Source organism: Erinaceus europaeus, chromosome 2, assembly GCF_950295315.1.
Source record: "Erinaceus europaeus chromosome 2, mEriEur2.1, whole genome shotgun sequence".
NCBI lineage: Eukaryota > Metazoa > Chordata > Mammalia > Eulipotyphla > Erinaceidae > Erinaceus > Erinaceus europaeus.
Genome location: NC_080163.1, coordinates 107,542,280 through 107,564,821, shown reverse-complemented (window position 1 = coordinate 107,564,821; position 22,542 = coordinate 107,542,280).

The following is a 22,542-nucleotide window of genomic DNA, read 5'->3' as shown; positions in this document are numbered from 1 at the left end:
TGACTATACATCTGATGACTCTTTTAAAGGTTAATGCTTGATTTTATGAGTGAAAAGAGCAAGTTTAATTGAAAGAGAGACACAACATTGGGTATGTTCACAAACCACATGATAGGAAGGAGCTTTTGTGTCACAAAGAGGGTAGGGATAATGAGGCCTTACTCTCAGGATGTGCTGATGGCATGTCAGTAGCCTGACTTCTATTCAATAATACATGATAAAAATATACAATAATAATTAGCAATTCACTTTGACAGATATCCAATAAGAGTAAAATATTGTCAATTATTATAAATGACACCAGTACAAGACATTTTCATTTATATGAAAAATGTCACATTCTCCAACTTTTTTTTCTTTAAATCAGAGCAGTGCACAGCTTTGGTTTATGGTGGTATGAGTTATTGAACCTGGAACTTCAGAGCCCAGGGATGAAAGTTTCTTTGCATAATCATAATGCTATCTACCCACACCTCCCCCAACATTTTCTACTACATTTGTAAATGCCCAGTGAAATCTTCAAATCAGCAACAAAATTACCACACAATGTAATGTTCTGACTGATGGGGATCATTCTACTCCTCCCTTCAACTGTCTATAAGTCAATTCATCTGCCTCACAGTCGGCCTAATTCTGTCTACAATCTCTTTTTCCCTCCCTCCCCCTACCCTTTACCCACAGACATTCCCAGGCAGAAAGGAAGAAAGAAGAGGAGCAGGAAGGTTGCATCTGCTTGGTATGTAGAGTTGGATTCCAGGATGATCGCGGATCCTGGCCTCTTGAGTATATGTATCCTTGATACCCTTCCACCCCTTGCTACCTATTCCCACCTGTTCAGAAATTCCTGGAACAGAGCTTATGTCCTTCATTTTCCCTGATAAAACTCTACATTTTCCTCCTTTGAGGTTGCTTCAATGTAGATTTGCTGGTTCTTTAGAACACTGGTCACCAAACTACAATACATGCAAATTTTGCTCCAAGAACCCTTGAAACCTTGTTTGCAACACTAAAAAACCAACCAACCAAACCAGCAAAAAAACCCAAAAAAAACAAAACTACACTGTGGATGAGATAAAAGGGGAAGTGAATGGATTTACGCATACCTGAAAGGGTTAGCATATCTTTAAGCTGCCATTAGAAGTCAGTATCTACAATGTCTTCAATTTTTAAAAAATATTTATTTATTCCCTTTAGTTGCCCTTGTTGTTTTATTGTTGTAGTTATTATTGTCATTGGTGTTGGATAGGACAGAGAGAAATGGAGAGAAGAAGGGAATACAGAGAGGGGAAGAGAAAGACAGACACCTGCAGACCTGCTTCACTGCCTGTGAAGTGACTCCCCTGCAGATGGGGAGCCGGGGGCTCGAACCAGGATCCTTGTACTGGTCCTTGCACTTTGTGTCACCTGCGCTTAACCTACTGTGTTACCACCTGACTCCCTTCAAGTTTTGTTTTTTTGTTTTTTAAACCAGAGCACTGCTTAGTTCTGGCTTATGATAGTGGTTTGGGGGATTATACCTGGGGTTTTTGAGACTCAACCAAGAGAATCTTTTTTCATAACCACTATGCTATCTTCCCCCATCATGTCTTTAAAATCTTGACCAGGGAGTTCATAGTTAGAGAGGAAAAAAGATCAGTTGATGAACTGGGTCTGCATCACATTAGCGACTCAAGCAAGACCCAGTTCTCCACTTCCTCAGGTGGAATCCCCTCACATATAGTTATCTCACACCCCTCACTGCATGATCCTGTGAAGCTACTCCTTCATCCTCTCTGCCGACCAGAAAGTCTCTTCCATTGTATCCATGACACCTCTTCTCCTTCTAACGCATCCCAGACTTTCATCCATCCACAGCACAATTACTGTCTTCCCCATTCCCTCATGGACCTTTCCAGAGTCCTCAACATCTGTTCCAAGATGTCCTGTGGTGCTGGAATCATGTCTGGGCTCTGTGTTGAAGGTTCTGGGGACTCCTCTGGGAAAGCAGTTCAGTCTCCTGAGAGATCCTGGGCAGAGGATGGGAGACAACCCTGGCCCCTTCCTGATTGTTCTGGCCTACTGAACCTGTTCAGATTTTATACCCCTGTAGGGTGTGATCTCACCTTTTTCCCATTGGTGAAATTCCATAAACCAATGAATCCTAGTAGTTTGCTATCTGGGTAAATGATTAACTCCTGATGAAATTCCGATCATCTTCTCTGACTCCACCTTTTATTCAAGGTGGAATCTTTTCTCCTTATGTCCCACTCATTTTAATCCTGCACTTAACCCCATCTCTAACCTCACTTGTCATATGACTTGTGAGTCCACTGAAAATTATGAGACTCTCCACGCTTTCTTTCTCAGTAAGACAGTGGAATACTCGTTCCTGCTCTTTATTTAAGTGCTGTATGAGTTGGGTTCAGTACAAATTTGCATTATCAGTCTTGTGTCAGTTTCTGGACTCACATCCAGCCTGCATTTCCCAACCTCCACACGTGCCCGGGCAGCAGGCTGGCACTGAGGAGATACATCTGTCCTTGTGATCAGCCAGAAGGGACACTTTGTAGTGGGTACAGTGAGGGCTGAGAGACCTGGCAGGGCAGGACCAACAGAGGACAGTTCACTTGGGAGACAGCTTTTCCCTTTGAAGGGAAGGGGCATGGAATTTAGTTTCAGTAAACCTATCTCATGCTTCTGCTTGTGTAACTTTTAGGATACACTGGAATCCCCACCTCCACTACTTTCCTCAGCATACAACCCCCACATGGCACCTCATTACTCACATCCACCTGTGGAGCCTCATCATGGACCTTCCAGCAGCCTGGACACCAAGATCCCAGTTGCTTCACCACCTGATGGCACAGGACAGAAAGACAGAAAGATGGGCCACCACAGGAGAAGGGATGGGGCTCTCCTGATCACAGCCATGCACACTGAGGCCAGAATAAGAGCCTTAACTAACTAGGAACACACACATTTGTACCTCAGGATTCTCTGAATATTTTAGATTTCTATATTTTGAACCCTGCTCAGCTTTGGACATTTTTTTGGCTAAAATCTCTCTGAATATGTTCTCTACTCCTCTCTCTCCTCTTCCTCATGGATCCCAGTGATTCTGATGTTTTTCCTTCTGATGGAGTCTGCTATTTCAGAGAAAAGAGCTTCATTTTTCCTAAATCTTTCCTCTCCAAGAGTTTTAAATTCACAGTGTGGTGGTTGTGTCCTCTCCCCTCCACCTGATTAAGTGTCCTTCCAAGGTCTCTTACCTCATCTTGAACTGCATTCAAAGTGTCCTTTAGTCCCTGCATTTTTGTCTGGAGTTCATTTTTTCCCCCTGCACTTTGTAATTCTCTTGTAAAATGACTACTAAATTCTTGAATCTTTAATTTCTTGAAGTGATTTCATAATGAGTTTTCTGAACTCTCATTTTTTTCTACATCTGTGTATGTCTGGTTGGTTGGGTTTTCTGTCATAGCTGCCTGTGTATTTCTCAGTTTCCTCACTGTGTTCTTTTTGTTGTTGTACCAGCTAATGTGTTCGATTTTCTTGTTTAAATATCTTGATGAGGGAGGGGAGATTTTATCCTGAGTCATCAGGTCAGACCAGTGTCCCTGATGGCAATATAGGGTCTCCATGCTGTTGTTTCAGCCTTTGTGGGGCAACAGGATGGGAAATTCAAGAAGTAACAGTTGTAAATTGGTGAGTTTTTAGGTAGTGTTTTCTTTTTAACACTTCTTTGATGCTTAAACTTGGACCCAGAAGTGGTGTGGCTCAGTTACCAATCTCCCTATTTGGTCCCAGCTGTTCCTGAGCATAGCTATTTAGCCCTGGTAATTGCTCCCTCACCCCCTTTCCATCCACAAGCCACACATGTCTATATTCACCTGTGGCTTAGGTGCTCTCTCTCTCTCTCTCTCTCTCTCTCTTTTCTGTTTACAACTGTTTCATTGGCCCAGACCCAGAAGTGACACGCTTCAGCTGTCACTCCCCCAGTTAGGTGCCAGCAGTCCCCGAGTATAACCTTTTAGTCCTAGGAATCTCTCCCTCACCCCTTTTCTGTCCATGAGCCACACGTGTCTGTACTCACCTGTGGCTTGGTGAGTTTCTGAAGAAAACCTGGTTGTATTTTGTTGAGTTGTCAGGTAATTTTCATTGCTTTCCCTAGCTGACCTGGTAGTTGATCTGGGAGAGTGAAACACAACTGCAGCTACTCAATAGCCACACCTCTGGAAGTCCCCCACTTAGTATTGGCTTCTGTTTCTGAAAATCTGTGGATAAATGAATTAGTCAATAAACATGAAATGCCCCTTTCCTAATTTTCAGACATAATGTCCTTTACCACTAGTGGGTTTTTGAACTTTATATAATTTAGTGTCATCTTTTCATCATCTGTAACATTTAAAATTTCAGCTAAACACATCATATTCACAACAGGAATTCCTTTTATGGTTTCCTTTTTTCAAATATAGTCACGTATTCATTATGAAAGTTGTTGAATTAAGACAGGAGAGAGAGGTTGAGAGAGAGAGAGAGAACAAGACACTGATCAGCTCTAGTATAAGGTTGTATCAGGGAATGAATCTGTGACATCTGAGGTTCCAGGTATGCAAGCCATGCTCTGACAGGCTGAGCTATCTCCCTGGCCTTTATTCTCTATAGGATGTCATATTTTTGCTCCCTGCTCAATAAAATTTCCTTCTGGGGCTTAGGCCTTTCCACTAAGATGCCTAGCCCTTCTCTAGGGCATTCCTGCTAAGCCTCTGTGAAGCCTGACCCAGGATCAGAGAGATGTCTGATTTTCTCTGACTTCTCTGGATAGTTCCCCCAACCCCAAAATTTGCATGAGCCACATTTGAGCATGCAGAAACTGAATGCTGAAGTATGTAGGGGTTGCACCCACCTGCTTACAGTTCTTAGAAGGTGACCAAGGAGCCCAGAGCCTAGCAAAGTGTGTGACCCTGAGTGCATGCTCTGTGAACTTTGTCCAGGAATGTAAAGGCATAACATGATGGACATTTTTTGGACATTATTTGTCTTCGTCTGTCTTGAGCCTAGACTGTTTGTTTATTATTTGTTTGTTTGTTTGTTTATTGTTGTTTATAACCTCCTCAAGAGTTTCTCTCTGCTTCATTCTATTCAGCAACTAGAAACGATTTCAAAATGTAACACAGACTTGATTCTTGCTGCCCCCTTGTGGCTCCTATGTTTTTCAGCATCAGCTCACCTAGGTGTCCTTAATTATCCACTATTTTTAAATGTCTTGTCAGTGAATACAATAATATAACAATAGCAATAACTTACATTTAGTCCACATGTATAGTTATTTTGCTTAACTTTTATAAATTTATTAAAACTCATTGTCTAAGTCACAGTTATGTGCATTAGGTACTAGAATCTCAGTTATTTTCATTTATAGGCAAAAATGTAGAGATTTAGAGGGGTTGAACTTCTCAATTGCTATGTATCCAAGATAGGCTCCAAACTTCTTCTTTTTCTTCTTCTCCTCCTCTTCCTTCTTCTTCCTCCTTCTTCTTCTTTTTTCTTTTCCCCAGAGCACTGCTTATCTCTGGCTTACATTGATGCTAAGGATTGAACCTTTGGTACCTCAAGTACAAGTCTTTTTTTTTTTTTTTTTTTTTGCATAAGTGTTATGCTATTATCCCAGCCCAAATTCCTCTGTCTTTTTTATTTCTCCCCGGTCCCATCAAGCCTTAAGGAATGTGAAATAAGCTTGCTTTTATACAAAGGCAAACTCCTCCATGGTGGAGGAAAGTTCTGAGAACATCTTTCAGGCTGCGTGAAAGCTTTACTTCCACTCAGGACACTGCAGGAGTATCCAGCAGCATTTCAGGGATACACCTTTGTCCTGGAGTCAGAAGGGATCAAATTTAAGGCACAAAAGTGACACATCCTATTCAGAGAAGGCAGTTGCATGCAGAGCCTCCTGCCCCAGAATGCTTTCCTTCTCCCTTTTCTGGGGAAACATGAACCTTTCTCCAGTCAGCAACAGGTGCTGACCTGCCGGGCTAGCTTCGCAGGCGGGAGAGAGAGACGACCAGGGACTCATGGCTGAGTGGTACGCAGTTCAGTCTTTATTCATGTGGAACACAGCACAATCTAAGCTATCTCTAATCACAGTCCTGTCCTTATATATCCTGAGGTGGAAGTGTCAGGAAGAGGAAGTACGTAGGATAGTGGGTGGGGAGAAGGAAAATAGAGAGCAAACCAGTGAGGGTTAAACCAATGCCCTGGAGGCAGGGCGGTGCTTAGTTAACAGTGTTATGTAAATAGAATACAGTGTTAAGCCAGCAGGGTGGTACTTAATTAAACAGGATTAGAGACAGAGGCTTTAAGCAGGGGGGAGCTGGCTTACTGCCCAACACTGACCATCAACCTCAGCACCATTTGCAGTCTTGGTATCCTGCACATCACAGCTCTGGGACTGTCCTCTCAGAGCTCCTGCAGTCTGTATTGAGTTGTGATCCTCTGTGAGGGAAGATCATGCCCTGTTAAGTGCTATTTGGGGTGAGGGGCTGGCTCTTTGTGTGTACATTGTACATGGATGCCTTGCTTTCTGCAAGGCTATTTCTGTTCCAGAGGGTCAAAGGTTAGCACCTCAGCAAAACAAAAATTGACTTGAAAATTGTTCATGAAAGGGGCATGAGGCAGTAAAAATACCTAATTCTGAGATCCTTGGTTAGCACAGAAACCAGATACAGCTGAGTCCCCCCATGGGTAAAGCTTCCCCCACTGCTGTTAAGCTTGGAAGAAGCTAGAAGGGAGTGTTTAGCAACCACACAGGCTGAGGGAGAAATTCCACAGAACAACATTCCAAAAATGCCACGTCAGAGTCCGGCAGAAGTTACACAGTAAACACATATGGGAGCCTTAGTCAAAGAGGTTATACCAGCCATGAAGTCCATGGTGGAACCTCTGGAAAAGTGCCACCCTTAAGAGACCTTTCATGACTGTAATGCTGATGACTCTTAGGTGTTTAATGAAAGAGTTCCATCTTTGAGGGCACAAACCCTCTGGTTTATGAGATACTCAAGTAAGAAAACAAAAGGTATGACATTGCTCCAATGGGAAAATTTCCCAGGAAGCTTCTGTGTACAGGAGTAAAGAAACCAAGATTCTGAAAGAGAGCCTTTTTCCCAGTATCCTGGTGGTGGGGAAGGGCTGTGTGCTCACTCCTAACCTTCTGCTGTGCAAGTGTGAACCTATAAGCTGTGGGTGGTGGTGGCTGAGGTGACAACTGCCTTTATAAAGAAGCAAAGACTGAAAGAAAACACAGCTTTGAGGGTGCTGCTAGAGGGATGTTTGGAAAAACACACCTTGTTCACTCCATTCCCTTCCTTCATGCAGTGGCAATCCTCCTTCCCTCCCCTTTTCATCTAAGCATCTGTAAAAGTCTTTGCCAGAAGCAATTGGTTTTTCTTTGCTGTTGTGTCATAAAACAGAGTTGCAGAAACAAACTGCCTCATTTTAAACTGCTGGGAAGGCTGGAACTCAGAGAATTATGGACTCTGTAGAGTTGGTCAGGACCTATGAGGCCTCCAGATACAGCTTGGTCATTCTCTGTGACTGATGTCATTCTCTAAGACATGTATTTGGAATTCTTGGTATTTGTCTCCAACCAGGGCTAAGAAGACACAGGACTGTCCTTCTCACGAGGTCCTTGTTCTTCAATCTGAACTTCAGTCATCTCAGTCTCTTGAGACTACAATAGCCTGATAGGCTGCTCCTGAACATGAGTAAATTCAAGGTCAGGCACTATCCCTTTCCTTCCAGAACACTAACCAAGCTGGCGTTGTATTCTTTTGACCTTAGACATGCTTTTTATCATCCAGCAACGACACATAGACAACTGATCCATGATGCCTGAGTTACCAGAGCAAAGTGTGAGTGGTATAAAGAGACAAAATATTGAATGGCCTTGCTTGGTTGCCTCAACAAGTAGGAAGGAATCTTGTTGTCTGACTCTACATTGTAAAATTCCTAAAAATATTTGCATATATCCCAGGTGGATAGTGCAGTGGAAAAGCATTAAACTCTAAAACATGACATCCTCAGTTTGATCCCTAACAGTGCATATGCCAGTGTGATGCTCTGGTTCTCTCTTTCTCTTTAATAAATAAATTAAAAAATACATTTTCTCTGTATTCCCCTCACATATGCAGTGTGTAAAATCTGGGCACTAGGTTTGGGGACTTTATTGGGGAGTGGACCACCTGGAATGGAGTTAAAGAATACTATGAAAGGAAAGGGCTCACCAAAGTAATGAAGCTGAAGGGTTGTCATTCCACACCTGAAGTCTCTGGACACAGTCTGAAGTGAAGCATGCTGGGGTGGCACTCGTTTCATTGATTAGGATGTGATCGGCGGATGCAATATTATTTGATATGAATTGAGAGAAGCATGCAGGAAAGTGGACCCCACCCTAATGTTCCAGGACTGGGGGAAATATAGACTCTATAGTGAAAATGTGAGGTTCCTGCTGTCTTAGGGTTTAAGAAGACAATGGATAGTTATTGTTATCATCACAGTATTTGGTAACTGGGTTAACTTTGAAAAGTCCCTTTGTTAGGGTTTATTGTATATTACCCAGCATCTTGTATATAGCCATGCCACCGGTTGCTTCTTTTCTCCCTGGTCTAGACTTTTGAGAGTCAACATATCAAAGACTCAGCCTATGTATTAAAAAGACTCAGTTTGTGTTTTAAAAAGTTCTAGATATATGATCAATTTTCCCCCTCTCATATTAATTAAATAGTGGTTTATATGACTACACTTTAATAGGAGTGTACATAAACACCATTCCCACCACCAAAAGACTGTGTCCCATCCCACCCTCCACCCCACCCCCTCCAGGAAGCCAAATGTCCACCCTCCACCTCACCACAGAGTTTTTACTTTGGTGCCCTACACTCTATTTAATCATATCCTGCTTTTAGTTTCCCTTTCTGTTCTTCTTTCTCAACTTCTGTTGATGAGTGGGATCATCCCATACTCATCTTTATCTTTCTGACTTAGCTCACTTAACATAATTCCTTCTAGCTCCATTCAAGATAGGTCAGATAAGGTGGGTTCATTTTTCTTAATAGCTGCATAGTATTTCATTGTGTATATATACCACAGCTTTCTCAGCCACTCATCTGTTGTTGGGCACCTGGGTTCCTTCCACGTTTTAGCTATTATGAATTGTGCTGCTATGAACATAGGTGTACACATATCTTTTTGATTGGGTATTATGGAATCCTTGGGGTATATTCCCAGGAGAGAAATTACTGGGTCATATGGAAGGTCCATGTCTAGCCTTCTGAGAGTTTTCCAGACTGCTCTCCACAGAGGCTGGACCAATTTACATTCCCACCAGCAGTGTAACAGGGTTCCTCCCCACAGCCTCTCCAACATTTGTTGCTGCTGTCCTTTTTGATGTATGCCATTCTTACAGGAGTGAGGTGGTATCTTAGTGTTGTCTTAATTTGCATTTCTCTGACAATCAGTGACCTCGAGTAGTTTTTCATATGTTTGTTAGCCTTTTGGATCTCCTCTGAAGTGAATGTCTTGTTCATATCCTCTGCCCATTTTTGGATGGGGTCATTTCCTTTTTTGGTGCTAAGTTTGCTGAGCTCTTTGTATATTTTGGTTATTAGTCTCTTGTCTGGATATAGACCAGGTCCCCTGAGATAGAGCATATGTTCACACATGTCCATAAACCAGGGAAAAACATATACCTGAAAGCAGAAGCACACAAGAGTCTACAGTGAGTACCCCCCAATAGTGCAGAGTACCATTTGCACTATTCCAGCCTTTAGGTCCATGATTATTAAACAAGTTGTTTGGCTTTGTATGTTAAGTCTCTTTTCAGCCACCAGGTTCTGGATGCCAGCATGATGCCAACCAGACTTCCCTGGACAGAGGACCCCACCAATGTGTCCTGGAACTCTGCTTCCCCAGAGCCCCACCCTACTAGGGAAAGAGAGAGGTAGACTGGGAGTATGGATCAACGCCCATGTACAGCGGGGAAGCAATTACAGAAGCCAGACCTTCCATTTTTCTGCAACCCACAATGACCCAGTGTCCATATTCCCAGAGGGATAGAGAATGGGAAAGCTATCAGGGGAGGGGATGGGATGTGGAGATCGGGTAGTGGGAATTTGTGGAGTTGTACCCCTCCTATCCTATGGTTTTGTTAATGTCTCCTTTCTTAATTAAAAAAAAAAATCTGGGCACGAGGAAAGAATGTTTGGAGCAATTCTCTCAGCACAGTCTGAAGACTGTGCTGGGCTCAAGTCCCCTCCTAGGCTCCAGACCCCAGATTCATTATTTCACTTTTTTTTTTTTTTTTGTCTCTGGGAGCTTAAACCTTGTGCAGGTCCTTACATTTCTGTACTATGAGCACTTAGCTTGGTGCACCACTGCCCAGCCTCCCATTATTTCACAATATCACCAAAAACCAAGTTGGATCTATTGTTTCAGTTAACAGACACACTTAGATAAACTAGTGTAATCTCCTCAGATGTATAGTGAGAAAATATAGAATAAAGAAATGCTATAATAATGTTTTCAAGTTCAAAATTATTTACATACACTCCCAATGTTCATAGAAGTACTGTTTGTAATATCCCAAACTTGGAAGCAACCCAGATGTCCAGTGACAGGTTAATGGTTAAGGAAACTATGGAACACCGTTCATAAACACACTGGAGTACTATGCAGTTGTTAAAAATGTTGAAGGATGACAGAGGACCTAGTGGGGGTTGTATTGTTATATGGAAAACTGGAAAATGTTATGCGTGTACAAACTATTGTATTTACTATTGAATGTAAAACATTAATTCCCCAATAAAGACATTTTTTAAAAAATGTTAAAGTCATCCTTTGCAATATCATTGTCAGAACCTGAAGGCATCACGCTGAGTGAGATAAGCCACAAACAAAAGGATTAATACCAAATTATCTCACTTATAGGTAGAATTTAAGAACAAAGAACATTCTGTTTTATATCTTAACTCCTTTTCAGCCACCAGGTTCCAGATGCTATCATGATGCCAGTCTGACTTTGCTGGGCAGACAACCTCACCAATGTGTACTGAAGCCCTGCCTCCCCAGATCCCTACCCCACTAGGGAAAGAAAGAGACAGGCTGGAAGTATGGATATACCTGTCAACACCCATGTTCAGTGGGGAAGCAATTACAGAAGCTAGATCTCCCACCTTCTGATGACCCTGGATCCACGCTCCCAGAGGGATAAAGAATAGGAAAGCTATCAAGAAGGGGGAATTGGATATGGAACTCTGGTGGTGGGAATTGTAGCCCTCTCCTATGGTCTTGTCAAAACTTCCATTTTATAAGTAAATAATTAAAAAGTAGAAAGAACAAAGAACAGTAAGGGAAAACAAAAGGTGAAACTTGAACTGGGTGTGGCTCATTGCACCAAAGCAAAAAAGTCTGGGGCTTGAGGGTAAGGGACAGGATGAAAAAACACTGGGATTCTGTTTTGTCTCCTAGACACCAGTCAAGGGAAGATGAGAGGTTGTGTCTATGCATTGATTTCTATATAGTAAACCATTAACCACCCCCCCCAAATAAAATAAAGTAAAATAAAATAAATGGTAGGCATTTGCTAAATTTTTTTTCAATTTATTTATTGGGGAATTAATGTTTTACATTTGACAATAAATACAATAGTTTGTAAATGCATAACATTTCCCAGTTTTCCATATAATAATATAACCCCCACTAAGTCCTCTGTCATCCTTCTTGGTCCTGTATTCTCCCCACCCCCACCTACCCCAGAGTCTTTTAGTTTGATGCAATATGCCAATTCCAGTTCAGGTTCTACTTGTGTTTGCTATTTGATCTTGTTTTGCAACTTCTGCCTGAGAGTGAGATCATCCCATATTTATCCTTCTGTTTCTGACTTATTTCACTTAACATGATTTTTCAAGGTCCATCCAAGTTCGGCTGAAAATGGTAAAGTCACCATTTTTATGGCTGAGTAGTATTCCATTGTGTATATATACCACAACTTGCTCAGCCACTCATCTGTTGTTGGACACCTGGGTTGCTTCCAGGTTTTGGCTATTACAAATTGTGCTGCCAAGAACATATGTGTACACAAATCATTTTGGATGGGTGTGTTGGGTTCCTTAGGATATATCCCCAGGAGAGGAATTGCAGGATCATAAGGTAGGTCCATTTCTAGCCTTCTGAGAGTTCTCCAGACTGTTCTCCAAGGGGGTTGGACCAACTTACATTCCCACCAGCAGTGTAGGAGGGTCCCTTTGACCCCACAACCTCTCCAGCATTTGCTGCTGCTACCTTTTCTGATGTATGACATTCTCACAGGAGTGAAGTGGTATCTCATTTTATTTGTATTTCTCTAACAATCAAAGTCTCTGACAATCAAAGACTTGAGTTTCTTGGCCTTTTGGATCTCTTCTGTGGTGAATATTTTGTTCATGTCCTCTCCTCATTTTTGGACGGGGTTATTTGTTGTCGTCTTGTTGAGTTTGGCAAGCTCTTTATATATGTCAGTTATTAAACTCTTGTCTGATGTAAAGCATGTAAAGATCTCCCATTCTGTGAGGGGTCTCTTGGTTTGGGTAGTGGTTTCTTTTGCTGTGAAGAAGCTTTTTAATTTGATGTAGTCCTATAGGTTTATGCTTGCCTTAGTCTTCTTTGTAATTGGATTCGTTTCACTGAAGTTTTTTTTTTTTTGATGCAGTCTTCCTTACAGACTTCAGCCTGTAAAAATAATAAACTTTGGTCACTAGAGGGAGACAAGTCTTTGCAGATTGGAGTTCTTTTCTCTGGGTAGAAAAAGATGAATTCACTGTTTATGTTTAAGGAAAGGATGGACCAACAGATGGACGGTGAAGGAAGCAGTTCTGCATTTGTCTCAGGTTAGATCTCAGGAAACCCCTTTCACCATTCATCCTCCAGCCCCTTTTCCATGGCCCAGACCATTCAAAGCAAAAGATTCTTTTGCCACATCTCTAAAACCTTAACCCTTTTTTTCTTTTCTTTCTTTCTTTTTTTTTTTTTTTTAAACCAGAGCACTGCTCAGCTCTGGCTTATGGTGGTATAGGGGATTGAACCTAGGAGGGAGCTTAACCTTTTAACAATAATCGTCTCTGCTCTTTTTCTATAATGGGAACTATTGTCTGATAGTATAGAAAACTGAGAATCCCAACAATTTCAAGTGCATGGATGCTTTCCTCTAAGGTCTCAAACAATGGTTATTTTCCCTGACAGACTGTTCTGGCTGTGTGTCCTCTGACAATATTCTTCTGAAATGGGGACTGAGGTACATGCTCAATTAGGGAGTTCCCATATGTAAGATTTGCTCCTGACACCTCATAGTTGCATATATATATATATATATATATATATATATATATATATATATGAACAAAAATGCAGCTTTCTTACAGAGATGCCTCTCTATCTATCTCTTCATATGAATAAAAAAAGAGTGGATTGGGCTTCTGAAGGTATGGCTATGGAATAGCAGCTGCTGAGTTTTGCTCTATCCACAAACTAGGAAGACCAATGAAAATCACCTGAAAATTCAACAAAATATGAGCAGGATCTCTTCCAAAACTGAGAGAGAGAGAGAGAGAGAGAGAGAGAGAGAGAGGACCTCACCAAGTTACAGGTGATTGTAATCACTTGTGGCTCATAGACAGAAAGGGGAGAAGGATAGATTTCCAAGGATAGCATTCCAGGTCCTCATTGGAGTTATCTCTTCCACACTAGTGTCTATTAATCTAATGCTTGACAGAATCTAGATTTAGTGACTATATAACAGGGGAGCATTTTGGGGTTCAATCTCAATTTGTGTAACCAAAATATTTCCCTTTCTGAGTATCTGTTTTGTTATCTATGTTATCTCTCTTACCTTATTATTCTTATCTTCTCTCTCTTTTTTCATTTTTTTTCCTCCAGGGTAATTGCTGGGGCTCAATGCCTGCACTATGAATCCACTGCTCCTTGAGGCTATTTTTTCTATTTTGTTGCCATTGTTGATTATCATTATTGTTGCTATTATTATTATTATTGGTGTCATTGTTGTTGGATAGGACAGAGAAATTGACAGAGGAGAGAAAGACAGAGAGGGGGAGAGAAAGATAGACACCTGCAGACCTGCTTCACCACTTGTAAAGCAACCCCCTGCAGGTGGGAAGCCCAGGGCTGGAACCGGGATCCTTAACGCTGGTCCTTGTGCTTCACACCACGTGCACTTAATCCACTGCACTACCACCCACCCCCTTTTTTCCTCTTTTTTCAAAAATTAATTTAATAATGATTGGCAAGACCGTAGGACAAGAGGGGTACAATTCCACACAATTTTCACAACCAGAGTTCTGCATCCCATTCTCTCCGCTAGAAGCTTCCCTTTTTTTTTTTCTTTATTGGAGAATTAATGTCTTATGGTCGACAGTAAATACAATAGTTTGTGCATGAAAACTGTTATACCACTGAACCAAGAAGAACTACAAAATCTAAATGCACCAATCACAGACAAAGAAATTGAAACCGTTATTAAGAATCTCCCCAACAACAAAAGTCCTGGACCAGATGGCTTCACAAACGAATTCTACAAAACTTTCAGGAAACAGTTAATACCCATATTTCTTAAGCTATTCCATAAGATTGAAGAAACAGGAATACTCCCTTCCACCTTTTATGAAGCCAACATCACCCTGATACCAAAAGCTGATAGGGACAGAACAAAAAAGGAAAACTACAGACCAATATCTCTGATGAACATAGATGCCAAAATATTAAACAAGATCTTGGCCAACCGGATACAGCAACACATCAAAAAGATTGTTCATCATGACCAAGTGGGATTCATCCCAGGAATGCAAGGCTGGTTCAACATCCGTAAATCAATCAATGTCATTCATCACATCAATAAAAGCAAAGCCAAAAACCACATGATTATCTCAATAGATGCAGAGAAAGCCTTTGACAAAATCCAACACCCATTCATGCTCAAAACTCTACAAAAAATGGGAATAGATGGGAAATTCCTCAAGATAGTGGAGTCTATATATAGCAAACCTACAGCCAATATCATACTCAATGGAGAGAAGCTGAAAGCATTCCCCCTCAGATCAGGGACTAGACAGGGCTGCCCACTGTCACCGTTACTCTTCAACATAGTATTGGAAGTTCTTGCCATAGCAATCAGGCAAGAGAAAGAAATCAAAGGGATACAGATTGGAAGGGAAGAAGTCAAGCTCTCACTATTTGCAGATGATATGATAGTATACATAGAAAGACCTAAAGAATCCAGTAGAAAATTACTGGAAGTTGTTAGGCAATATAGCAAGGTATCAGGCTACAAAATCAATGTACAAAAATCAGTGGCATTTCTTTATGCAAACACTAAATCTGAAGAAGAAGACATCCAGAAATCACTCCCATTTACTGTTTCAGCAAAATCAATCAAATACCTAGGAATAAAGTTGACCAAAGAAGTGAAAGACTTGTATGCTGAAAACTATGAGTCGCTACTCAAGGAGATAGAAACTGATACCAAGAAATGGAAAGATATCCCATGCTCATGGATTGGAAGAATAAATATCATCAAAATGAACATTCTCCCCAGAGCCATATACAAATTTAATGCAATACCCATCAAAGTTCCACCAAGCTTCTTTAAGAGAATAGAACAAACACTACAATCATTTATCTGGAACCTGAAAACACCTAGAATTGCCAAAACCATCCTAAGGAAAAGAAACAGAAATGGAGGCATCACACTCCCAGACCTTAAACTATATTATAAAGCCATCATCATCAAAACAGCATGGTACTGGAACAAAAATAGGCACACAGACCAGTGGAACAGAATTGAAAGCCCAGAAGTAAATCCCAACACCTATGGGCATCTAATCTTTGATAAGGGGGCCCAAAGGATTAAATGGAAGAAGGAGGCTCTCTTCAATAAATGGTGCTGGGAAAACTGGGTTGAAACATGCAGAAGAATGAAATTGAACCACTTTATCTCACCAGAAACAAAAATCAACTCCAAATGGATCAAAGACCTAGATGTCAGACCAGAAACAATCAAATACTTAGAGGAAAACATTGGTAAAACACTTTCCCATCTACACCTCAAGGATATCTTTGATGAATCAAACCCAATTGCAAGGAAGACCAAAGCAGAAACAAACCAATGGGACTACATCAAATTGAAAAGCTTCTGCACATCCAAAGAAACTATTAAACAAACAGAGAGACCCCTCACAGAATGGGAGAAGATCTTCACATGCCAGACATCAGACAAGAAACTAATCACCAAAATATATACAGAGCTCAGCAAACTCAGCCGCAAAAAAGCAAATGACCCCATCCAAAAATGGGCAGAGGAAATGAACAAAACATTCACCACAGAGGAGATCCAAAAGGCTAACAAACATATGAAAAACTGCTCTAGGTCACTGATTGTCAGAGAAATGCAAATTAAGACAACACTAAGATACCACCTCACTCCTGTAAGAATGGCATACATCAAAAAGGACAGCAGCAACAAATGCTGGAGAGGATGTGGGGACAGAGGAACTCTTTTACATTGCTGGTGGGAATGTAAATTGGTACAGCCTCTGTGGAGAGCAGTCTGGAAAACTCTCAGAAGGCTAGACATGGACCTTCCATATGACCCAATAATTCCTCTCCTAGGGTTATACCCCAAGGACTCCATAACACCCAACCAAAAAGAGGTGTGTACTCCTATGTTCATAGCAGCACAATTCATAATAGCTAAAACCTGGAAGCAACCCAGGTGCCCAACAACAGATGAGTGGCTGAGAAAGCTGTGGTATATATACACAATGGAATACTATGCAGCTATCAAGAACAATGAACTCACCTTCTCTGACCCAGCTTGGACAGAGCTAGAAGGAATTATGTTAAGTGGACTAAGTCAGAAAGTTAAAGATGAGTATGGGATGATCCCACTCATCAACAGAAGCTGACTTAGAAGATCTGAAAGGGAAACTAAAAGCAGGACCTGATCAAATTGTAAGTAGGGCACCAAAGTAAAAACCCAGTGGTGAGGGGTAGACATGTAGCTTCCTGGGCCAGTGGGGGGTGGGAATGGGCGGGAGGGATGGGTCACGGTCCTTTGGTGATGGGAATGGTGTTTATGTACACTCCTAGCAAAATGTAGACATATAAATCAGTAGTTAATTAATATGAGAGGGGGAAATCAATTGTATGTCTCAAAGGTTCTCAAAAGACAAACTGAATCTTTTTAATAGATAGGCTACGTGTTTGATATGCGGACTCTCTCAAAAGCCTAGACCAAGTAGATTAGAAGCTTCCAATAGCACAGCTATATACAAGATACTGGGTACTGTACAGCAAACCATAACAAAGGGACTTTTCAAAGTTAACCCAATTAACAAATAATGTGATGATAATATTAACTATTGATTGTCTTTTTGAACCCTAAGACAGCAGGAACCTCACATCTTCACTATAGAGCCCCTACTTCCCCCAGTCCTGGCACCCTTGGATAGGGCTCACTTTCCCGTATGCTTCTCCCAATCCATACCAAATAATATTGCATCCGCCGATCACAACCTAACCAAAGCAACGATTGCCATCTCAACATGCTTCACCTCAGTGTGTATCCAGAGACTTCACGTGTGGAATGACAACCCTTCAGCTTCATTACTCGGGTGAGACCTTTCCTTTTATAGTACACTCTAATTTCATCTCAGGTAGTTCACTTTCTAACAAAGTCCCATAACCTAGACATACACCAGTTTCTGTGAGAGAGAGCGTATGTGCACACGTATCCATAAACTACTGCAAAATATATACCTGAAAGCAGGATTACACTAGAGTTTGCAGTGAGTACCTCCCTAACACTTCCTCTCCACTATTCCAATCTTGGGATCCATGATTGCTCAACAAATTGTTTGGCTTTGTATGTTAACTCTCTTTTCAATCACCAGGTTCCAGATGCCACCAGGATGCTGGCTAGGCTTCCCTGGATTGAAGACCCCACCAATGTGTCCTGGAGCTCAGCTTCCCCAGAGACACACCTTACTAGGGAAAGAGAGAGGCAGACTGGGAGTATGGACCGACCAGTCAACGCCCATGTTCAGCGGGGAAGCAATTACAGAAGCCAGACCCTCTACCTTCTGCAACCCTCAACGACCCTGGGTCCATGCTCCCAGAGGGCTAGAGAATGGGAAGGCTATCATGGGAGAGGGTGGGTTATGGGGATTGGGTGGTGGGAATTGTGTGGAGTTGTACCCCTCCTACCTTATGCTTTTGTTCACTAATCCTTTCTTAAATTAAAAATTAAAAAAAAAAAAAAAAGAAAACTGTTATACCATTTCTCAGTTTTACACATAACAATACAACCCCCCCACTAGGTCCTCTGCCATCCTTTTTCAGGACCTGTACTCTTCCCCCTCCAACCCCCACCCCAGAGTCTTTTACTTTGGTGCAATACACCAACTCCAGTCAAAGTTCTGCTTTCTGTTTTCTCTTCTGATCTTGTTTTTCAACTTCTACCTGTGAGTGAGATCATCCCATATTCATCCTTCAGTTTCTGACTCATTTCACTTAACATGATTTCTTCAAGCTCCATCCAAAATGGGCTGAAAATGGTGAAATGACCATTTTAATAGCTGAGTAGTATTCCGTTGTGTATATATACCACAACTTGCTCAGCCACTCATTTGTTGTTGGACACCTGGGTTGGGAAGCTTTCCTATTCTTTATCCCTCTAGGAGTAAGGACCTAGGATCATTATGGGGTGCAGAAAGTGGAAAGTCTGACTTCTGTAATTGCTTCCCGGCTGGACATGGGTATTGGCAGGTTGATCCATACTCCCAGCCTGTTTCTATGTTTCCCTAGTGGTGCAGGACTCTGTAGAGGTGAGTTCCAAGGTACACTGGTGAGGTCATCTGTCCAGTGAAGTCAGGTTGGTGTCATGGTAGCATCTGCAACTTGGTGGTTGAAAGAGCTTTAAGATATAAAGCATAACAGTGTGGTCTGGGAGGTGGCTCAGTGGATAAAGCACTTGACTCTCAAGAGTGAGGTCCTGAGTTCAAGCCCCAGCAGCACATGTACCAGAGTGATATCTGGTTCTTTCTCTATCTCTTCCTATCTTTCTCATCAATCAATAAATAAAATCTTTTTTTAAAAAGATATAAAGCAGAACAAATTGTTTAATAACCAGGAACCTAAAGGTAAGAATATAGCAGATGAGATTTGGGGTCTCCACTTTGGAAAAGACTAGTAGATCTATTTAAGGTATATCCCTGGGGGCCCATGATTTTACTAATTTTTGCCTGAGCCCAATAGCTAACATACAGGTGGGCTAAAGGTATTGTCTGGGGAGATGGTGTCAGAGTTGGACATAGGTCTAGAAAACTGGATCTGGGCAAAAAGTAGCTCCTAAATATGGGAAAAGGATATAAATAATGTTAACTGTAAATCCCATCAATTTGATCTGGGGCCCATATTCAATGCAGGAACCTGTGTAACCTCTGCAGGCCTGTAAGTCTAAACTCACATTCTGTGGTCATAGCTTCCTAGGCTGCACTCATTGCAGGACCAGTCTTCTTTGAGTGCCAAAGTATGTTGACCAAACCTCCCTTTGGACAATAGAGCAGTTCCTACCAATGTTGACTTACATTAAGGGCAAGGTTCTGTAGAGGCCCATAAGGGGTCCACTATGTTTTTCCTGATGAAGATTACCTGTGACAGTGGAGAGAGGAGACACGTGTAGCACTGCTTCATGACTTATGAAACTTCCCCTCCTCCCTGAAGTGAGGACCAGAAGCTTAAACCTAGGTCCTTGAACATAGTAATGTGTGTGCTCTACCTTTTAATATTTCCAGTATTGGATTATTTAGTTTATGTTTTGTCTTTTTTGTTTGTTTGTTTTTAAATTTTTATTTATAAAATGGAAATATTGACAAGACTTTAGGACAAGAGGGGTACATTTCCACACAATGCCCACTCCCAGAGCTCCATATCCAATCCCCTCCCTTGATAGCTTTCTTATTCTTTTTTTATTTATATTTATAAAAAGGAAACACTGACAAAAACCATAGGATAAGAGAGGTACAACTCCAAACAATTCCTGCCACCAGAACTCTGTATCCCGTCCCCTCCCCTGATAGCTTCCTATTTTTTATCCCTTTGGAAGTATGGATCCAGGGTCATCATGAGATGTAGAAGCTGGCTTCTGTAATTGCTTCTCTGCTGAACATGGGCATTGACAGGTCGATCCATACTCCCAGCCTGCCTCTCTCTTTCCCTAGCGGGGCAGGGCTCTGGGTGCTCAGCTCTGGTTTATGGTGGTACAGGGGATTGAACCTGGGACTTCAGAGCCTCAGGCATGAGAAGTCTCTTTGCATAATCGTTATGCTATCTACCCCCTGCCCTAGTTTGTGCTTTTAACATCTTTGGCTCTAGTCATTGGGAGCTGTTTTGGGTTAGCTCCTATGTCCCATTGACACGGTCATTTGATTTTTTGAACATTTACTTGCTTTTTGGTTCTCTCACTAATTTGAGTACTCATTGGTGGATGTTGCTTATAACAGTTATTTCTGTATAGTTCTAATGATGGTTTTCTACTTCCCTGGCATCATGGAAGCTATGTGGGGCCTCTCAAAGTAACTAATTGGAGGTTCTGGGCTTATGAGAACCTACTGGGGGACACTTTGGACCATAGGCATTGTCCAGGCACTAGTGGAGATTAACTTTGGGAAGCTGACACCCAAGTCAAGACATCTCCATCATTATAGAAGCTTTTCCATTTCTAGTCACTAACTCTTTCCCTACAAAAATTTCATTGTGATTATATCACTGCTCTTTTTTTTTTTTTGTAGAGATAAAGAGAAACTGAGAGGGGAGAGGAAGATAGCAAGGGAGAGAGACCAAAAGATACCCACAGAGCTGCTTCACTAGTTGTAGAATTTTCCTCCTGCAGGTAGGGTCCAGGGACTTGAATCCAGGTCCTTACACACTATAACATGTTCACTTAACCATGTACACCATGGTCTGGCCCCCCACACTAACACTTCTCACTACATATGCTGATTCTCTGTGGGAGACAACCCAGTGGAAATAGAGATATAGTTTCCAGCCCCCCTCCATTTTATTTAGATAGATAGATAGATAGATAGATAGAAACAGAGGGAAGGGGGAAATAGACAGGGAGAGAGAAAAAGAGAGTTGCTTGAAGCATTGCTTCACCACTTGTGAAGCTTTTTCCTTGCAGGTGGGGACTGGAGACGAGCCCAGGTCCTTGTGCATGGTAGCATATATGTTCAACCCGGTGCCCCTCATTGATTTGTTTTGTTTTCTGTATTTATAAAAAAGTTGGTTTACTGCCTAAATATGCATATTTCCCTAAATACTAAAGAATAATACTTGTTTGATCTTTCTATAAATGGAATCACATACTTGTGTTAAAATGGAAAGAGGAGAGAAAAGGATATTCAGTGGTAACTAATAGTCTTACCACAATAGCAGAAACCAGTTAAGATGCTTCCAACTACACCAATCACAGACAAAGAAATTGAAACCGTTATTAAGAATCTCCCCAAAAACAAAAGTCCTGGACCAGATGGCTTCACAAAAAAATTCTACAAAACTTTCAGGAAACAGTTAATACCCATACTTCTTAAGCTTTTCCATAAGATTGAAGAAACAGGAATACTCCCTTCCACCTTCTATGAAGCCAACATCACCCTGATACCAAAAGCTGATAGGGACAGAACAAAAAAGGAAAACTACAGACCGATATCTCTGATGTCAAAATATTAAACAAGATCTTGGCCAACCGGATACAGCAGCATATCAAAAAGATTGTTCATCATAACCAAGTGGGATTCATCCCAGGAATGCAAGGCTTGTTCAACATCCATAAGTCAATCAATGTCATTCACCACATCAATAAAAGCAAAGCCAAAAACCACATGATTATCTCAATAGATGCAGAGAAAGCCTTTGACAAAATCCAACACCCATTCATGCTGAAAACTCTACAAAAAAAGGGAATAGATGGGAAATTCCTCAAGATAGTAGAGTCTATATATAGCAAACCTACAGCCAACATCATACTCAATGGACAGAAGCTGAAAGCATTCCCCCTCAGATCAGGGACTAGACAGGGATGTCCATCCACTGTCACCATCTCCAAATAGATCAAAGACCTGGATGTCAGACCAGAAACAATCAAATACTTAGAGGAAAACATTGGTAAAACAGTTTCACCTACACCTCAAGGACATCTTTGATGAATCAAACCCAATTGAAAGGAAGACTAAAGCAGAAACAAACCAATGGGACTACATCAAATTGAAAAGCTTCTGCACATCCAAAGAAACTATCACTCAAACTAAGAGACCCCTCACAGAATGGCAGAAGATCTTCACATGCCATACATCAGACAAGAAACTAATCACCAAAATATATAAAGAGCTCAGCAAACTTAGCACCAAAAAAGCAAATGACCCCATCCAAAAATGGGCAGAGGATATGAACAAAACATTCACTACAGAG